The sequence below is a fragment of the Pollicipes pollicipes genome, unplaced genomic scaffold (assembly GCF_011947565.3).
Source record: "Pollicipes pollicipes isolate AB1234 unplaced genomic scaffold, Ppol_2.1 Scaffold_6138;HRSCAF=7277_pilon_pilon_pilon, whole genome shotgun sequence".
Lineage (NCBI taxonomy): Eukaryota > Metazoa > Arthropoda > Thecostraca > Pollicipedomorpha > Pollicipedidae > Pollicipes > Pollicipes pollicipes.
In genome coordinates this window covers 5,194,479-5,210,438 of record NW_023596818.1, presented here as the reverse complement: position 1 = coordinate 5,210,438, position 15,960 = coordinate 5,194,479, and the positions used below count along the sequence as shown (strand labels likewise).

The 15,960-nt window shown below is 48.0% G+C and overlaps 5 non-coding genes across 5 annotated transcripts; 3 read left to right on the top strand and 2 right to left on the bottom strand.

Moving 5' to 3' along the window:
• The first annotated feature begins 229 nt into the window (after positions 1 to 229).
• TRNAP-CGG (transfer RNA proline (anticodon CGG)) lies at positions 230 to 301 on the top strand. Its single transcript has one exon. It is a non-coding gene; the product is annotated as a tRNA-Pro (tRNA).
• A 4,391-nt stretch (positions 302 to 4,692) lies between these two features.
• TRNAP-AGG (transfer RNA proline (anticodon AGG)) lies at positions 4,693 to 4,764 on the bottom strand. Its single transcript has one exon. It is a non-coding gene; the product is annotated as a tRNA-Pro (tRNA).
• A 4,324-nt stretch (positions 4,765 to 9,088) lies between these two features.
• Positions 9,089 to 9,160, top strand: TRNAP-CGG (transfer RNA proline (anticodon CGG)). Its single transcript has one exon. It is a non-coding gene; the product is annotated as a tRNA-Pro (tRNA).
• Positions 9,161 to 11,404: 2,244 nt separating this feature from the next.
• TRNAP-AGG (transfer RNA proline (anticodon AGG)) lies at positions 11,405 to 11,476 on the bottom strand. The gene has a single exon. It is a non-coding gene; the product is annotated as a tRNA-Pro (tRNA).
• A 1,322-nt stretch (positions 11,477 to 12,798) lies between these two features.
• TRNAP-UGG (transfer RNA proline (anticodon UGG)) lies at positions 12,799 to 12,870 on the top strand. Its single transcript has one exon. It is a non-coding gene; the product is annotated as a tRNA-Pro (tRNA).
• The last annotated feature ends 3,090 nt before the right edge of the window (positions 12,871 to 15,960 follow it).

Below are 15,960 nucleotides of genomic sequence, written 5' to 3'. Positions count from 1 at the left end.
GCACAATGCGTTCTCAGTCGTGTCCTCCTATCCTGTTCTGTCCCAGTCCATTTCCTGCATCGATTTGCGGGTTACCAACTTTTTGGTCCCCGAATGACGTCACCAATGCCCTTACACTGTGAGCTCTTGAAATGATAGTGTGTGCGGACAGTGCGCTCGAAACTGTGCGCTTGCACATTTTGAAGGCAGCGGCTTGGTGCAGAATAGGGACCCATGTGAAGCCGTTATCGGCTCGTTGGTCTAGGGGTATGATTCTCGCTTCGGGTGCGAGAGGTCCCGGGTTCAAATCCCGGACGAGCCCGGCTATTGCTGTCAGATGTAAGCGCTTCCTATCTCTATGCGTTCAAGCACATATTTGTGTCCTGGACCTTCTGCGCCTCGCTCGGCGCTTTTCACATAAGCATTACTAAGTACGGAACTAACCAACCTCACCGTATGAAATCTGCAATGCTGGAAACGGCGGAGTAGTTGCGACAGGGCCATGTGTGGTCGATTAAAAAAACCGTGCGTTTTCATCCGGGAGGCATTTTTGTTTTATCGTTAGGTATCTTTTTGTCATGTCACGTTTCCGTACTTTATTATTTGAAGTCGTCATGCCGGAGACACTTAGTTTATTTCATTAGTCGTTTATTTTGGAGTCGCTAGCGGTGTAGTTTTCACTTAGTTTTGGAAAAACGAATTTGAATCTATCATCAATGTGTTCAGTAACACTTTTAATGATAATCTGGATAAACCAACCATGGTAATTAACTTTTCAATTGCATCAAGGTTTTGATGCTTTATTTTGCACTTTTCTTCACAGGACTTCCACAGGACACCGGACTCAAAGCAAAACAAGGGAATTGAACAAAAACAACAACAAATAAGTCAACAGCCATAAAGCATTCGAACAAAAAAGCTTCTGACCCTTGCACATTAACACATCATTCAACCTAACACAACAGGTATACCTCTGGCTTCTGTTAAGATGAGGTCAAGAAATACAAACATTATGTCACTTTTTCTTGCAAAATAGCAATGCTTATTTCCATGAAAGTAATCTAACTATGCCTAATCCCAAGAAGCCTTACCTCATCTCATCAGGTCCGACCTATTTGTAGCGCAGCCGCATTTTTGAATCTCTAATTCTGCCAAATTCCTTCTGACACTTGCCATGCAATTAACCACCTTAACCTAATTTAAAACAGCCCATATGTTGAATATCATCTCAACTGACCTTGACAACAGCAGGTGTGATGCAAACATGATGAAGCTTATTTGAAGCATGACACATCTTTTGCACGCTTTGCCGCTAGACAGAATTATGCCTCCCACCCGCAACATATAAATGTAAATCATGCCCACCGAGCTACGAGATTAAAATGCGAAATAAGTAAGAGGGGTCTGAACGATAAAACAGAATTTCGCTACCAAACACCTCCGTATTAGCTGCGCCAGGTCTGTCCCAAAGCTATGTACGCTAGGAAACTGTAACGTGATAAGGCATTGAGCCTAGAAGAGCTTTAGTTATCATTATTAAGCCCCGCCCTGGAACAAAAGAAACAGCTGACTGGAATTTGAACACGGCAAAAATGGTGTTAAAAAGAAGTTTCGTACTTCAAATTGTCTCCATTCCCTATGAATTGCTCACTTTTGGATGGATATCAAACATGTTTGGGCGGCTGGCGAAGAAATCGAATTCATTTACAGAACGTACGCAAGTTTGCATATGGAACATTCGCAGAGAAATTGCTCAACATTTTAAGCTGTAGGCGGTAACTTTAGCTTGTTGTTAAAATTTTATAATCAGCTCACTTGACTAAATTTCTGTGAACAGAAGTGCTCGAATAGTGATATTCAGCTTTAAAATTTCATATAAAAGACATTTCTTGAGTTTTCACTCCTGCATTTCGGGAGTGACGCAATTCAGTGGTCTAGTTTCTTCGGGCAAAATAAATCCATGATGTACAATTCTCTACCAGACTTTGCTGGTGTTTGCACCAGGCTCTGCTTCGGTGGTGTGGTGCCTGCGTGGTGCTACAAAAAAGGGGATGCGTGAAAACCTTGCATTCGGCACTTGTGCTGCATGTTGAAAACAAATCAAGCTTGATGTATGCAGGCGGCTGGAGTCGCCGGGGCTCTTGGATTTGAAGGCACCTGGTTTGCTCTGTGCATACATATATAAGATCAGATGTAAGTGAGGCGGAATATAGCCGCAGGTGTCCAGGTTGTGTGGAGCCTTGTTCATGCTTAATGGTTTGAAGTGAGCTCGGTTTCGCATGACATCGTAAAACCTCAGAAAGGGAAATATGGGTTTGATATGCACTGTTAGACAATATCAGGTAGGAGTGAAACATTCCTATAAAATATGGGGAAAGGAGTGAAAACGTCCTTCTGATAGGGTGCTGCTTTACACTTGAAGTCGGCAATTCTAGAACACTGCAGCAAACATACCTTCGGATATAACATAGCGAAGCTAAGAACATCCCAGGAAGCATGATGTGACAATGACAGAGGTCGACACGAAGGAAGATCTACCAGGAGTATCATCAACGGCAATAACTGGGCTCTTTCGGGATTTGAACCCGGGACCTCTCGCACCCTAAGCGAGAATCATATCCCTAGACCAACGAGTCGATGCACCGTATAGTAACATCCCAATTCCGCTCCGCGCCGTTACTTTCACATCGCACGGTGTACGGCTCCGAGCACACTGGCCACACCTACCATCGTCTCACAAGGCTATCCCGTAAAGCGCTAGCTACAGACTGTCGTGAGGAAGCTCTAGTAGCCCGAGTAGTCGAGCTTGGCGGTGAAAATCGGGGATGCAATGACGTGCAAGCTTCAAAATGTTTGTAGCATTGCATGTGGAGGAGCCGTTAAGACAGAAGGCTGAGCCAACAAACGGGTAAAGACAAAGCAGGGGATAGCCGGTTATGTCCCGTACTGAGCGGGACAAGATGTAACGGGCAGCAAGATAGAAGGAATCCTGCTTTCATCTGTTCTCCGTTCCTACTCCTTTCTCCTTTCCTATGCCTGGTACGCTGTGTCCTGTCTTCCGGTTCTGCCTTCAGTCCGTGCATCTCTACGCTTTCCCAGGAGTCCTCTGCCGTCTATAACTGCAGATCGTCTACCCGCGTACGCTCTTTCGCTCCGCCCTGCACGCTGCTCCACCCAGGCCTATTAGTCGTGTCCTTCTGTCCGGTCCTGTCTCAGTCAGTTTTTCTGCATCGGTTCTCGGTTTTCCAATGGTTTCTACAAATCGACCGTACTAATAAACGGTGCCTTCCATTATTATTTCTTGAGACGATACTGGGTGCGGACAGTGGGTCCGGAGATTAGGTGTGATTCGGTGAGTGGTGCAAGTTTAATTTATTTTTGAAAAAGAAAGCTGTCATTGATGGTTACTACGCTCCATAACACTGGTTAAGGATCATGTCGATAAATCAACAATTGCGGGTAGCTTTTGAATTACGTCAACCATATTTTGTACTGAAAGCTTCGCATGCTTTAAGCACCTGATTAATAGCTCAAAAGTTCTGTTGAATCAAATAGCGTGAAATATTGTTTCTTCTCCAGTCCCACACCCCGGCCTGTGCTTTTCCTTGTGCTGCTTTGTCTCTACGTTGTTCTCTATTCTATGCCGTCTTTTTCGTTTCCGCCCCACCTTGCCCTGCCATGTCCCCCTGATGTTTGGCAGGGCAGACGGCAGACCGCTCTGGCCTGTCCTTCTAACGAAGTCATGTGGGGAGAAACTCTGGTTGAAGTTATATGGCCCCATGCATTGCCATGCAGTTATCGACGCAAGTCCAACGGTCACGGCTAAGCCCCGCTCCTTGCGCTATGCTCCCCGTCGGCAGTCTGTAGCCAGCGCATGTCACGAGCTTGTGCGGCGGTGGATATGGCCAGGGCACCGGCATCTGTTGCCTGTAAGATGTGAACGTAATGCAGGGACCAGAACTGGGATGTGATCAAAAGATGTCGTCGGCTCGTTGGTCTAGGGTAATGATTCTCGCTTTGGGTGCGAGAGGTCCCGGGTTCAAATCCCGAACGAGCCCGGTTATGGTTGTAGGAGGAACGCGCCAGTGTCAAACAATCCCGACCGTGAGAAGGGCTTATGAGTTCGGAGACATCTTCGCGTGATGGCCCAGTGCTTCAACGGTGGTCATTCCAACCAATCAGCTCGTAGCCTCTGGCTGCAGCTGGTTTTCAAGGCAATGTCCCGCATGCTTTGCGCTTTTTGCTTATTGTTGTTCCGTCGCACAGATCAAACTCACAGTGAAAAAGCACAGAATGACCCGAAAATCCATATGTCGTTGAACGCTTTGGGTTAGCATACAGGTATCCTTAACATCCATAACCAGATGTCCAGGTTGTGGGGAGCCTTGTTTATGTTTGATGGTTTGAAGTGAGCTCGGTTTCGGATGACATCGTAAAACCTCAGAAAGGGAAATATGGGTTTGATATGCACGGTTAGGTAATGTCAGGTAGGAGTGAAACATTCACATAAAATATGGGGAGAAGGAGTGAAAACGTCCCTACTATAGGGTGCTTCCTTACACTTGAAGTCGGCAATTCTAGGACACACTGCAGCAAACATACCTTCGGATATACCATAGCGAAGCTAAGAACATCCCAGGAGGCATGATGTTGACAATGATAGAGGTCAATGCGAAGGAAGGACCACCAGGAGTACCATCAACAGCAATAACGGGGCTCGTCCGGGATTTGAACCCGGGACCTCTCGCACCCTAAGCGAGAATCATACCCCTAGACCAACGAGCCGATACAACGTATAGTAACGTCCCAATTCCGTTCCGCGCCGTTACTTTCACATATTTTACATCATCACGCGCATCCCGGCTGCAGACATTGTGAAAGGCAGTATACTGCACGTTTTGTACTTTTCACTTATGGTTGTTCCGTTACATAGATCAAACCCATGGTGACGAGGCACAGAATAGCTCGAAAACCCCTATGTCCTTCAACGCTTTAAATTTGTATGTGTGTATTTTTAAAATCAATAACCGGAGTCGTTTGAACCCTTGACCCATCGCACCCCAGGCGAGAATAACACGGCGCATACCTGGCCCGTGCCAATGAGGCGGGGTGAACGAAACGGCCGTACGGCAGACCTGGGTGCGCCCCTATGCGTGCGCATGGCGTATGCTCGTGCAGACGCGATCTGCGGTGCTCGTGTAGTGAAAAGTGGCTACTTCACCTAAAAGTTCTGAGGAATTCCGAAGGATTTTGATGCAACTGTTCTGACGGAGAAAACTTGCGCGTCTGGTCGTGAACACTGGTGAAAACTAGTGGAAAATGCAAAAAAAGGTGTCATACTCCCATTAACCATGGTCTTGAGTTTTCCGGCAGAAGGCATGGTTTGGTTGGTTGCAATGACTAGTGTTAAAGAATCAGACTATCAAGCGGATATATGACCGAACTGACAAGAACTCCTGACTCTTGGGCAGGGGTGAGAAAAGTACCTTTCATGTCACCGACGAAATTTGGAGCCCTCTAAATCGTCACCTGGAGCCGAATCTTTCAGAAACCATTGCAATATAACTCTTGATGTAATAAACCACAAAACAAAGCCAAACTTGATGCAATGCGGCACTGCAAACAAACATTTTTGCCTTGAGAGTTCGCTCGCACTTGTGTATCATTTGCTAATCATCAATCACTGAATGATGGTTGAGACTGAAGTAATATAATTATCAGACAAAGGTGTACTTAACATAACCAGCTTAGAGGCGTGTGGTTTCCTATTCAGATGGGGGTGGGGTCGGGGGGATTGTGCCTCCTAACCATGGACGTAGTTTCCTATGTTCAGTTATCATTTTCAAGCATAAGTCTTTGTTAATAACATTTTTCGGGTTTAGCCCCCAAACCAAGTTTGAGAAACCCCTGTTCCATTCTGTGAAAAGCAAGTGCGCCACATCTGTTGAGAAAACTGCTTTGAGTGCATTTTGGAGGCAGGCTCAGTCACTTCTTGCACCCAACCCTCCATTCCTCAACCCTACGTATGTTGCAAAACTGCATCCCTGTAGCCCTATATTAACCGAAAATGTTTTTTTACTGACAGGATTTTTTTATTTACTGAGAGGATACCGACATGGGATTGTGTCGCGGCAGGACAGGACGCACGATTCTACAAGCACCTGCCAACATTATCACCTATGGTTTTGTCGTGCCACTGTACAACGAGCTGAGCGTGCAGGCGACCTTCATTATCATCGCATTATCATGACTGGTGCAGAACTCACACTTCCCAACACGATCCCATTCATTTAGAACAAAACCCATGCAATACTGGTATCAACAGTTGCAAACGACATTTTTGGACACCACTAACGCCTTCATCCATTTTTATGTGCAATATGATGGACATAAAAAACGTTTTATCCCACGTCTGTCCACCGATCAGCACGCTAAGCTAGACGTGCGACGGGCAATGCGAGAGGCCCACACCAGCGATGCTCAGCCTCTTATCTCAACGGCACTGTTACACTCAGCAGAAGAAGGCCCCCGGTGAATTTTTGACATGCGTCTCTCCAACATCCTCCGGTTACCTCTGGAGCTACAGCTCAGGTGTCCACAAGCAACAATCCTAGATCGGCAGGGCTTTTTACGTTAAAACGCTGACGATTAGCTACGTGCTTCAAACCAGTCAACTTTTCATGACATGAACGCAACTAACAGCAGCCCATAGTCTTGCACTGGGTCGCTCCGGGGAAAGGGCTACCAGGATTATCAATGACAGCAATAACCGGCCTCGTCCGGAAATTTGGACCCGGGACCTCTCGCGCCCTAAGCGAGACTCATACCCCTAGACCAACGAGCCGATTACATGTCATGTAACGTCCCAATTCCGGGCCGCGCCGTTACTTTCACACCACACGGCTTCGAGCACACTGGCCACACCCACATTGGGTTATATCGGAGCAGTACTCGCCACGCGGCCGAGCTTCTCTGTTGCCGGCGCAGTATCACACGGCTGCCGCCGTCGGTAACTGCAAATCAAAACAGCAATCAGAACAGCAAAATCAAGACGATACAGATGTTTCTGTCGACATACATCAATTTGGCGTTCAGGAGGTCCTCCATCACATTTGCCACATTTATCCTCTCCCTTTTCTCTTCTCCTCCTCTTCTCTCCTCCTTCTTTCGCCACCTTTTTTCTTTCCGCCCACGTTCCCCTTTTCGCGAGTGCCCCCCGCCGAACTCGCTGATTCGACACCAGCCGTACCGCAGGCACGTTCCTCCTACAGTAATAACCGTGCTTGTCCGGGATTTGAACCCGGAACCTCTCGCACTCAAAGCGAGAATCATACCCCCAGGCCGACGAGCCGACAGTTTCCGCTTACACATCCCAATTCCGGTCCCTGCATTACGTTTACATCTTGTTGGCAACAGCTGCCGGTGCGCTGAGCACATCCACCTTCGCACAAGCTCGTGACATGCGCTAGCAACGGACCGCCGCAGGGTGGCATAGCGCAGGCAACAGAGCTTAGCACTACCGTTGGACTTGTGTCGATAACTGCATGGCAATGCATGGGACGAAATGACGAACGGGAGTTTCTCCCCACGTGACTTCGTTAGAAGGATATGCTAGAGCGGTCTGTCTTCTGTCCTGCCAAAGGACAGGGGGACAGGGCAGAGCAAGGTGTGACAGGAATGAAAAAGACGAAACAAAGTAGAGAAGAGCGTGGAGACAAAGCAGAACAACGAAAAGTACAGGCCAAAGTGAGGGATGGGGGGAGGAACAAAACGTCATGCTGTTCGATTCTACAGGATTTGCGTGCTATTAGTCAGGTGCTTAAAGCATGCAAAGGCTTACCTAACAAAACGTGGTTGACGTAATTCAAAAGTTACCCACAATTGTTGATTTATGGATATGATCCCCTGAAAAGTGCTATGGATCTCAGTAACCACGAATCCCTGCTTTCTTTTTCTAAAGTATGTCATAAATGTAAGGACTGAAGATAAAAGCGGCGTATAGAGAACAGAGCACGAGTCAGAAGAAAAGAGGAGGGAGAAGGGGCAGAGAACAGATAAAAGCTTCTGTCCTGCCTGCACGTCCCATCTCTTCTCGTCTCGCTCAGGACGGGACATGACCGGCCATGCCTTGTTCTGTCTTTTGCCGTTTCCTAGTCCATCAACCCCAATTGTCACGGCAAAGCTTGGCTACTAGGGCTACAAGAGCTAATGTAATCTCGTACTAGAGCAATCATCATTGCTGGTACTAGAACTAGAGCTTCCTCACGACCGTCTGCAGCTAGCGCTTTACGGGATAGCTTGCGAGACAGTGGTAGGTATGACTGGTGTGCTTGGAACCGTACACAGTGCGGTGCAAAAGCAACGGCGCGGCCCGGAATTGGGACGTTAAGGCACGCTTCATCGGCTCGTTGGTCTGGGGTTGAGCTTGCTGAACGCGTACTAAGGACCGACTCATACCAATTTAATTTGCATCGGCTCCAGCATGATATCAATGCCTTCAGTGCGCACACCATACAGCACACATACCTTCGAATATACCATAGCAAAGCTAGGAGCATCCCCGGAAGCCTGATGTTGACAATGATAGAGATCGATGCGGAGAATGGACTACCAGGAGTACCACTGACAACAACAACTGGGCTCGTCCGGGCATTGAACCCGGGACCCGCACACTGAGCGAGACAGAGCAAGGCCTGACCGGTCACGTTCAGTCCGAGACGTGATGGAAGAGATGGGCTGGCCATGGTGGGCGGGAGAGGCAAGCTCCTGTTTTTAGCTGTTCTCTCTTGGATCTCCGCCCTTTATCCCAAGTCCTATGAACTCAGTGTTGCTTTGTCGTCTGCCGAGCACACACTTTCATTCTGCCCAGTACGTTGCTCCTCAATGCGTTCTCAGTCGTGTCCTCCTATCCTGTTCTGTCACAGTCCATTTTCTGCATCGATTTCCGGGTTACCAACTTTTTGGTCCCCAAATGACGTCACCAATGACCTTACACTGTGAGCTCTTGAAATGATAGTGCGTGCGGACAGTGCGCTCGAAACTGTTCGCTTGCACATTTTGAAGGCAGCGGCGCGGTGCAGAATAGGGACCCCCATGGGATGCCGTTATCGGCTCGTTGGTCTAGGGGTATGATTCTCGCTTCGGGTGCGAGAGGTCCCGGGTTCAAATCCCGGACGAGCCCGGCTATTGCTGTCAGAGATAAGCGCTTGCTATCTCTATGTGTTCAAGCACATATTTGTGTCTTGGACCTTCTGCGCCTCGCTCAGCGCTTTTCACACAGGCATTACTAAGTACGGAACTAACCAACCTCGCCGTATGAAATCTGCAATGCTGGAAACGGCGGAGAAGTTGCGACAGGGCCATGTGTGGTCGGTTGAAAAAAAACTGTGCGTTTTCATCCGGGAGGCATTTTGGTTTTATCGTTAGGTACCTTTTTGTCATGTCACGTTTCCGTACTTTATTATTTGAAGTTGTAATGCCTCGTTAGTCGTTTATTTTGGAGTCGCTAGCGGTGCAGTTTTCACTTAGTTTTGGAAAAACGAATTTGAATCTATCATCAATGTTTTCTGTAACACTTTTAATGATGATATGGATCAACCAACCATGGTGACTAACTTTTCAATTACATCAAGGCTTTGATGCTTTATTTTGCGCTTTTCTTCACAGGACTTCCACATGACACAGGACACCGGACTCAAAGCAAAACAAGGGAATTGAAGAACAAAAACAACAACAAACAAGTCAACAAGCATAAAGCGTTCAAACAAAAAAGCTTCTGACCCCTGCACGTTAACGCATCACTCAACCAAACACAGCAGGTATACCTCTGACTCCTGTTAAGATAAAGTCAAGAAATACAAACATTATGTCACCTTTTCTTGCAAAATAGCAATGCTTATTTCCATGAAAGTAATCTAATTATGCCTAATCTAAAGAAGCCTTACTTTATCTCATCAGGTCCAATCTATTTGTAGCACAGCCGCATTTTTGAATCTCTAATGCTGCCAAATTCCTTCTGACACTTGCCATGCAATTAACCACCTTAACCTAATTCAGAGCAGCCCATATGTTGAATACCATCTCAACTCACCTAAATAACAACAGGTGTGATGGAAACATCATGAAGGTTATTTGAAGCATGAAACATTTTTCGAACGGTTTGCTGATAGACAGGGTTATCCCTTCCAACCACAAAAAAACAATATCAATCATGCCCACCGAATTACGAGATTAAAATGGGAAGTAAATTAGACGGAGTCTGAATAATAAAACAGAAGTTCGCTGCCAAACACCTCCGTATTAGCTGCGCCAGGTCTGTCCCAAAGCCATGTATGCTAGGAAACTGTACAGTGATAAGGTATTGAGCCTAGAAGGGCTTTAGTTATCATTATGAAGCCCCGCCATGGAACAAAAGAAACAGCTAACTGGAATTTGAACACGGCAAAAATGGTGTTAAAAATAAGTTTCGTACTTCAAATTGTCTCCTTCATCCCCTATGAATTGCTCACTTTTGGGTGGACATCAAGCATGTTTGGGCGGCTGGCGAAGAAATCGAATTCATGTACAGAATATGCGCAAGTTTGCATATGGAACATTCTGCAGAGAAATTGGTCAACATTTTAAGCTGTAGGCGGTAACTTTAGTTTGCTGTTAAACTTTTATAATCGGCTCACTTGACTAAATTTCTGTGAACAGAAGTGCTCGAATAGTGATATTCAGCTTTTAAATTTCATATAAAAGACATTTCTTGAGTTTTCACTCCTGCATTTCGGGAGTGACGCAATTCAGTGGTCCAGTTTCTTCGGGTAAAAGATATCCATGATATACAATTTTCTACCAGGCTTTGCTGGTGTTTGCACCAGGCTATGCTTTGGTGGTGTGGTGCTTGCGTGGTGCTACAACAAAGGGGATGCGTGAAAACCTTGCATTTGGAACTTGTGCTGCATGTTAAAAACAAATCAAGCTTGATGTATGCAGGCGGCTGGAGCCGCCGGGGCTCTTGGATTTGAAGGTGCCTGGTTTGCTCTGTGCATACATATACAAGATCAGATGTAAGTGAGGCGCGATATAGCCGCAGGTGTCCAGGTTGTGTGGAGCCTTGTTCATGCTTGATGGTTTGAAGTGAGCTCGGTTTCGGATGACATCTTAAAACCTCGGAAAGGAAAGTATGGTTTTGATATGCACGGTTAAACAATAACAGGTAGGAGTGAAACATTCACATAAAACATGGGGGAAAGAAGTCAAAACGTCCTTCTTATAGGGTGCTGCTTTATACCTGAAGTCGGCAGTTCTAGGACACACGCAACAAACATACCTTCGGATATACCATAGCGAAGCTAAGAACATCCCAGGAAGTATGATGTTGACAATGACAGAGGTCAATGCGAAGGAAGGACCACCAGGAGTACCATCAGCAGCAATAACTGGGCTCGTCCGGGATTTGAACCCGGGACCTCTCGCACCCTAAGCGAGAATCATACCCCTAGACCAACGAGCCGATACAACGTATAGTAACGTCCCAATTCCGCTCCGCGCCGTTACTTTCACATCGCACGGTGTACGGCTTTGAGCACACTGGCCACACCTACCATCGTCTCACAAGGTTATCCCGTAAAGCGCTAGGGACAGACTGTCGTGAGGAAGTTCTAGCAGCCCTAGCAGTTGAGCTTGGCCGTGAAAATTGGGGTTGTAATGACGTGCAAGCTTCAAAATACTTGTGGCATTGCATGTGGAGGAGCCGTTAAGACAGAAGGCTGGACCAACAAACAGATAGAAGACAGAGCAGGGCACGGCCGGTCATGTCCCGTACTGAGCAGGACGAGACGAGCTGGGACGGGCAGTAAGATAGAAGGGATCCTGCTTTCATCTGTTCTCCGTTCCCTCTCCTTTCTCCTTTCCTCTGCCTGGTACTCTGTGTTCTGTCTTCCGGTTCTGTCTTCAGTCCGTGCATCTCTACGCTTTCCCAGGAGTCCTCTGCCGTGAACGCCCTTTCGCTCCGCCTTGCACGCTGCTCCACCCAGGGCTATCAGTCGTGTCCTTCCACCCGGTCCTGTCTCAGTCTGCATCGGTTCTCGGTTCTCCAATTGTTTCTACATATCGACCGCACTAAGAAACAGTACATCCCATTATGATCTCTTGAGACGATACTGGGGGCGGACAGTGGGTCCGGAGATTAGGTGGGATTCGGTGAGTGGTGTAAGTTTAATTTGTTTTTGAAAAAGAAAGCTGTTATTGATTGTTACTAAGTGCCATAACACTGGTTAAGGATCATATCGATATACCAACAGTTGTAGGTAGCTTTTGAATTACGTCAACCATGTTTTGTCATGAAAGCTTTGCACGCTTTAAGCACCTGATTAATAGCTCGCAAGTCCTGTGGAATCGAATAGCGTGAAATTTTGTTCCATCTCCAATCCCGCACTTCGGCCTGTGCTTTTCCTTGTGCTGCTTTGTCCCTACGTTGTTCTCTATTCTATTCCGTCTTTTTCATTCCCGCCACACCTTGCTCCGCCACGTCCCCCTGTTGTTTGGCAGGGCAGAAGGCAGACCGCTCTGGCCTATCCTTCTAACGAAGACGTTTGGGGAGAAACTCTGGTTGAAGTTATATGGCCCCATGCATTGCCATGCAGTTATTGACACAAGTCCAACGGTCACGGCTAAGCCCTGTTCCCTGCGCTATGCTCCCCGGCGGCAGTCTGTGGCCAGCGCATGCCACGAGCTTGTGCGACGGTGGATGTGGCCAGTGCACCGGCAGCTGTTGCCTGTAAGATGTGAACGTAATGCAGGGACCGGAATTGTGATGTGATCAAAACTGCCGTCGGCTCGTTGGTCTAGGGGTATGATTCTCGCTTTGGGTGCGAGAGGTCCCGGGTTCAAATCCCGGACGAGCCCGGTTATTGTTGTCAGAGGAACGCGCCAGTGTCGATCAATCCCGACCGTGAGAAGGGCTTCTGAGTTCGGAGACGTCTTCGCGTGATGGCTCAGGGCCTCAACGGTGACCATTCCAACCAATCAGCTCGTAGCCTCTGGCTGCAGGCGGTTTTGAAGGCAATGTCCCACATGCTTTGTGCTTTTTTGCTTATTGTTGTTCCGTCACACAGATCAAACTCACAGTGAAAAAGCACAGAATGACCCGAAAATCCATGTCGTTGAACGCTTTGGGTTAGCATGCGGGTATCCTTAACATCCATAACCGGAGCCGTCCGGGATTTGAGCCCGGGACCGCTCGCACCCCAAGCGAGAATCACACCTGCATACCTGGTCCGGGCCCTCAATGCCGGGTGAACAACACCGCCGCACGGCAGGCCTGGGCGCGCCCCTGTGCGTGCGCAGTGCATGTGCTCGTGTAGAGGCGGTCGGCGGTGCTCGAGTGGCGCCGTGCTGGGTCGTGTGTCGGCGGACTGGGCCATGGGCTCGCGGCTGCTTGATGCGCCCGTGACCGCCGGCGGCAGGCGCAGCCAGTATGGACTGTGGCCAAGTGCGGCAGCCGCGGGGCGGCTTTTGGAGCAGCCGGTTTTCGGGGGTGGTGCGGTTGAACAGACGGATCCGAGAGTCAGTGGGACTTCTCTCCCGCAAGTAAAGCCGGAGCCACAAGGGGCACGTACGCCAACAAGATTACTTTTGCATCATACAGCAATTGTCGGCGTTATGGCCACACCCACCGCCGCACAGTCTCGTGACGTAGAGCGCTGGCTACAGACTGTCGCCAGCAAGCATAGTCTAGGGGACAAAGCTCAGCCGTGACCGTTGGAATTCTGTTGACGTGTCTTACTTGGTGATCTTGTGAGACAGGACTGGATAATGTGAAAGCAATGGCGCGGACCGTATCTATGACGTTGCGACTCGGTGCAGCTGCTCTTTGGTTTCGCTTCATTGAAAAGTTGCCTACGTTCTCCAAAAAGTGAAGGTCTATACAATGGCATTACTTCTAACGTTCGCCTCACCAAAAAGCTTGCTGAAAGCATGCTGAGTATCGGTTTATACCGAATTGTTTTTCATCGGTTCCAGCATGACATCAACGCACACACAACATAGCACACATGCTTTCAAATATACCACAGCGAAGCTAAGAACATCCCAGAAAGCCTGATGTTAACAATGATAGAGATCGATGTGTAAGAAGGACTACCAGGAGCACCATTGAGAGCAACAACTGGGCTCGTCCGGGATTTGAACCCCGGACCTCTCGCACCCTAAGCGAGAATCACACCCGTAGACCAACGAGCCGATATGACGTACAGTAACGTCCCAATTCCGCTCCGCGCCGTTACTTGCACATCCCACGGTGTACGGCTTCGAGCACACTAGCCGCACCTACCATCGCCTCACAAGGTTATCCCGTAAAGCGCTAGCTACAGACTGTCGTGAGGGAGCTCTAGTAGCCCGAGTAGTCGAGCTTGTCCGTGACAATCGGGGTTGCATTGACGTGCAAGCTTCACATATTTGTAGCATTGCATGTGCAGGGGCCGTTAGGATAGACGGCTAGACCAGCAAACGGGCAAAGACGGAGCAAGGCATGGCCGGTCATGTCCAGTCTTGAGCGGGACGGGACGTGACGGGCGGGACGGGACGGGCAGCAAGACCGAAGGAATTCAACTTTTAGCTGTACTCTGCTCCTCATTCGTCATCCTTTCCCCTGCCTCGTACTCTGTTCTCTGCCTTCCACTCCTATCACCATTCCCTGCATCTCTTCGCTTTGCCCGGAGTTCTCCGTCGTCTATGTCCGCGGGTCGTCCGCCGCGCACACGCTTTCTTTCTGCCCTGCGCGTTGTTTCGCACGCTGATCACGTTCGTCGTAAGATGATGCGGCCAGCTACAATCCTTACGACCAGGAATAACGCTAGTTCTTTGATATTTCATACTGTTTAGTATGCAAAGCGAATCTTGGCTAAACAAATCTAGGAAAAGCACAGATCTGAGAGACATTGGAAAAGTGCCGTGTCACCGCTGATCTGTGACGTCAGCACTGGTATAGTACAGTTTGTAGTATATTTTTGACACCTGCTTCAGACTATTCTGATTAAAGCCAAACTTTATAATATGGTATACATAAGATACGGCCAAACTTCGTTTGGCCGTATCTTATGGTTCGATATACTCATACAGCGAAGCGTCTGTTCTGAAAAAAATTCTGTGAACAGAAGTGCTCGAATGGTGATATCCAGGTTTACTAAGTTTTACTAAGTTTTGTTTAGTTAAGTTAAGGCTACTAAGTTAAGTGATACTAAGTTTTGAGTTTCTCTTGGCTGGGATAGCAAGTTGTAGTACGACCTGGTCTGTTGAAATTTGTTTACATTTTCGCAATTTTGTCACCAGTTGGTTTGCAAAGGAGTCAGTTTTTGTCACCGATCATTTCCAGTAAGTCAGAAGCTTTTCACCCCTGCCCTTGGGCAGGGGTGACACTTGTGGGCCGTCATTTTGACTCGAGACTGCCAACCGTGACCGTTAAGAGACCATCAGAGCCATGACCTCCGGCACCGTGTTGTTGTGAATGGCGTTGCGATGGCTTCGCCTAATTGTATGGTGATGTATGGAGCCAAACGACTTTCATCAGTTCCCCAATAGATTGACGTATATTTTAACTTTAACTTAATTTTTCACCTGGTTAGGCGGATAGGGCAGAGCTCTCTGTCCTCTCTCCTGTATGGAGCCAAGGGACCTTCACCTGTCCGCTAATGGATTGACGTATATTCTTACATTAACTTCACCATTTTTCACTTTGTTAGACGTGTAGTCCAGAGCTGTCTGTACCCTGCCCTGTCAAAGAATCGAGCGAAAGAGCAAAGCGTGGCAGGACAAGCAGCACGTAAAGCCCGGAGCAGGACACAAGGCAGGTAAACAGGCAGGCAGAACCGGCGATAGGACAGACCAAAGTTCAGGACAGGACATGTCGGAACAGGCAGAACGTTTCGTGTAGGCAACGGTTTCAGACGCAGTCGGCCTACTTTTGAAATATTGTTGGTGGGCTTTCACCTGATCCAG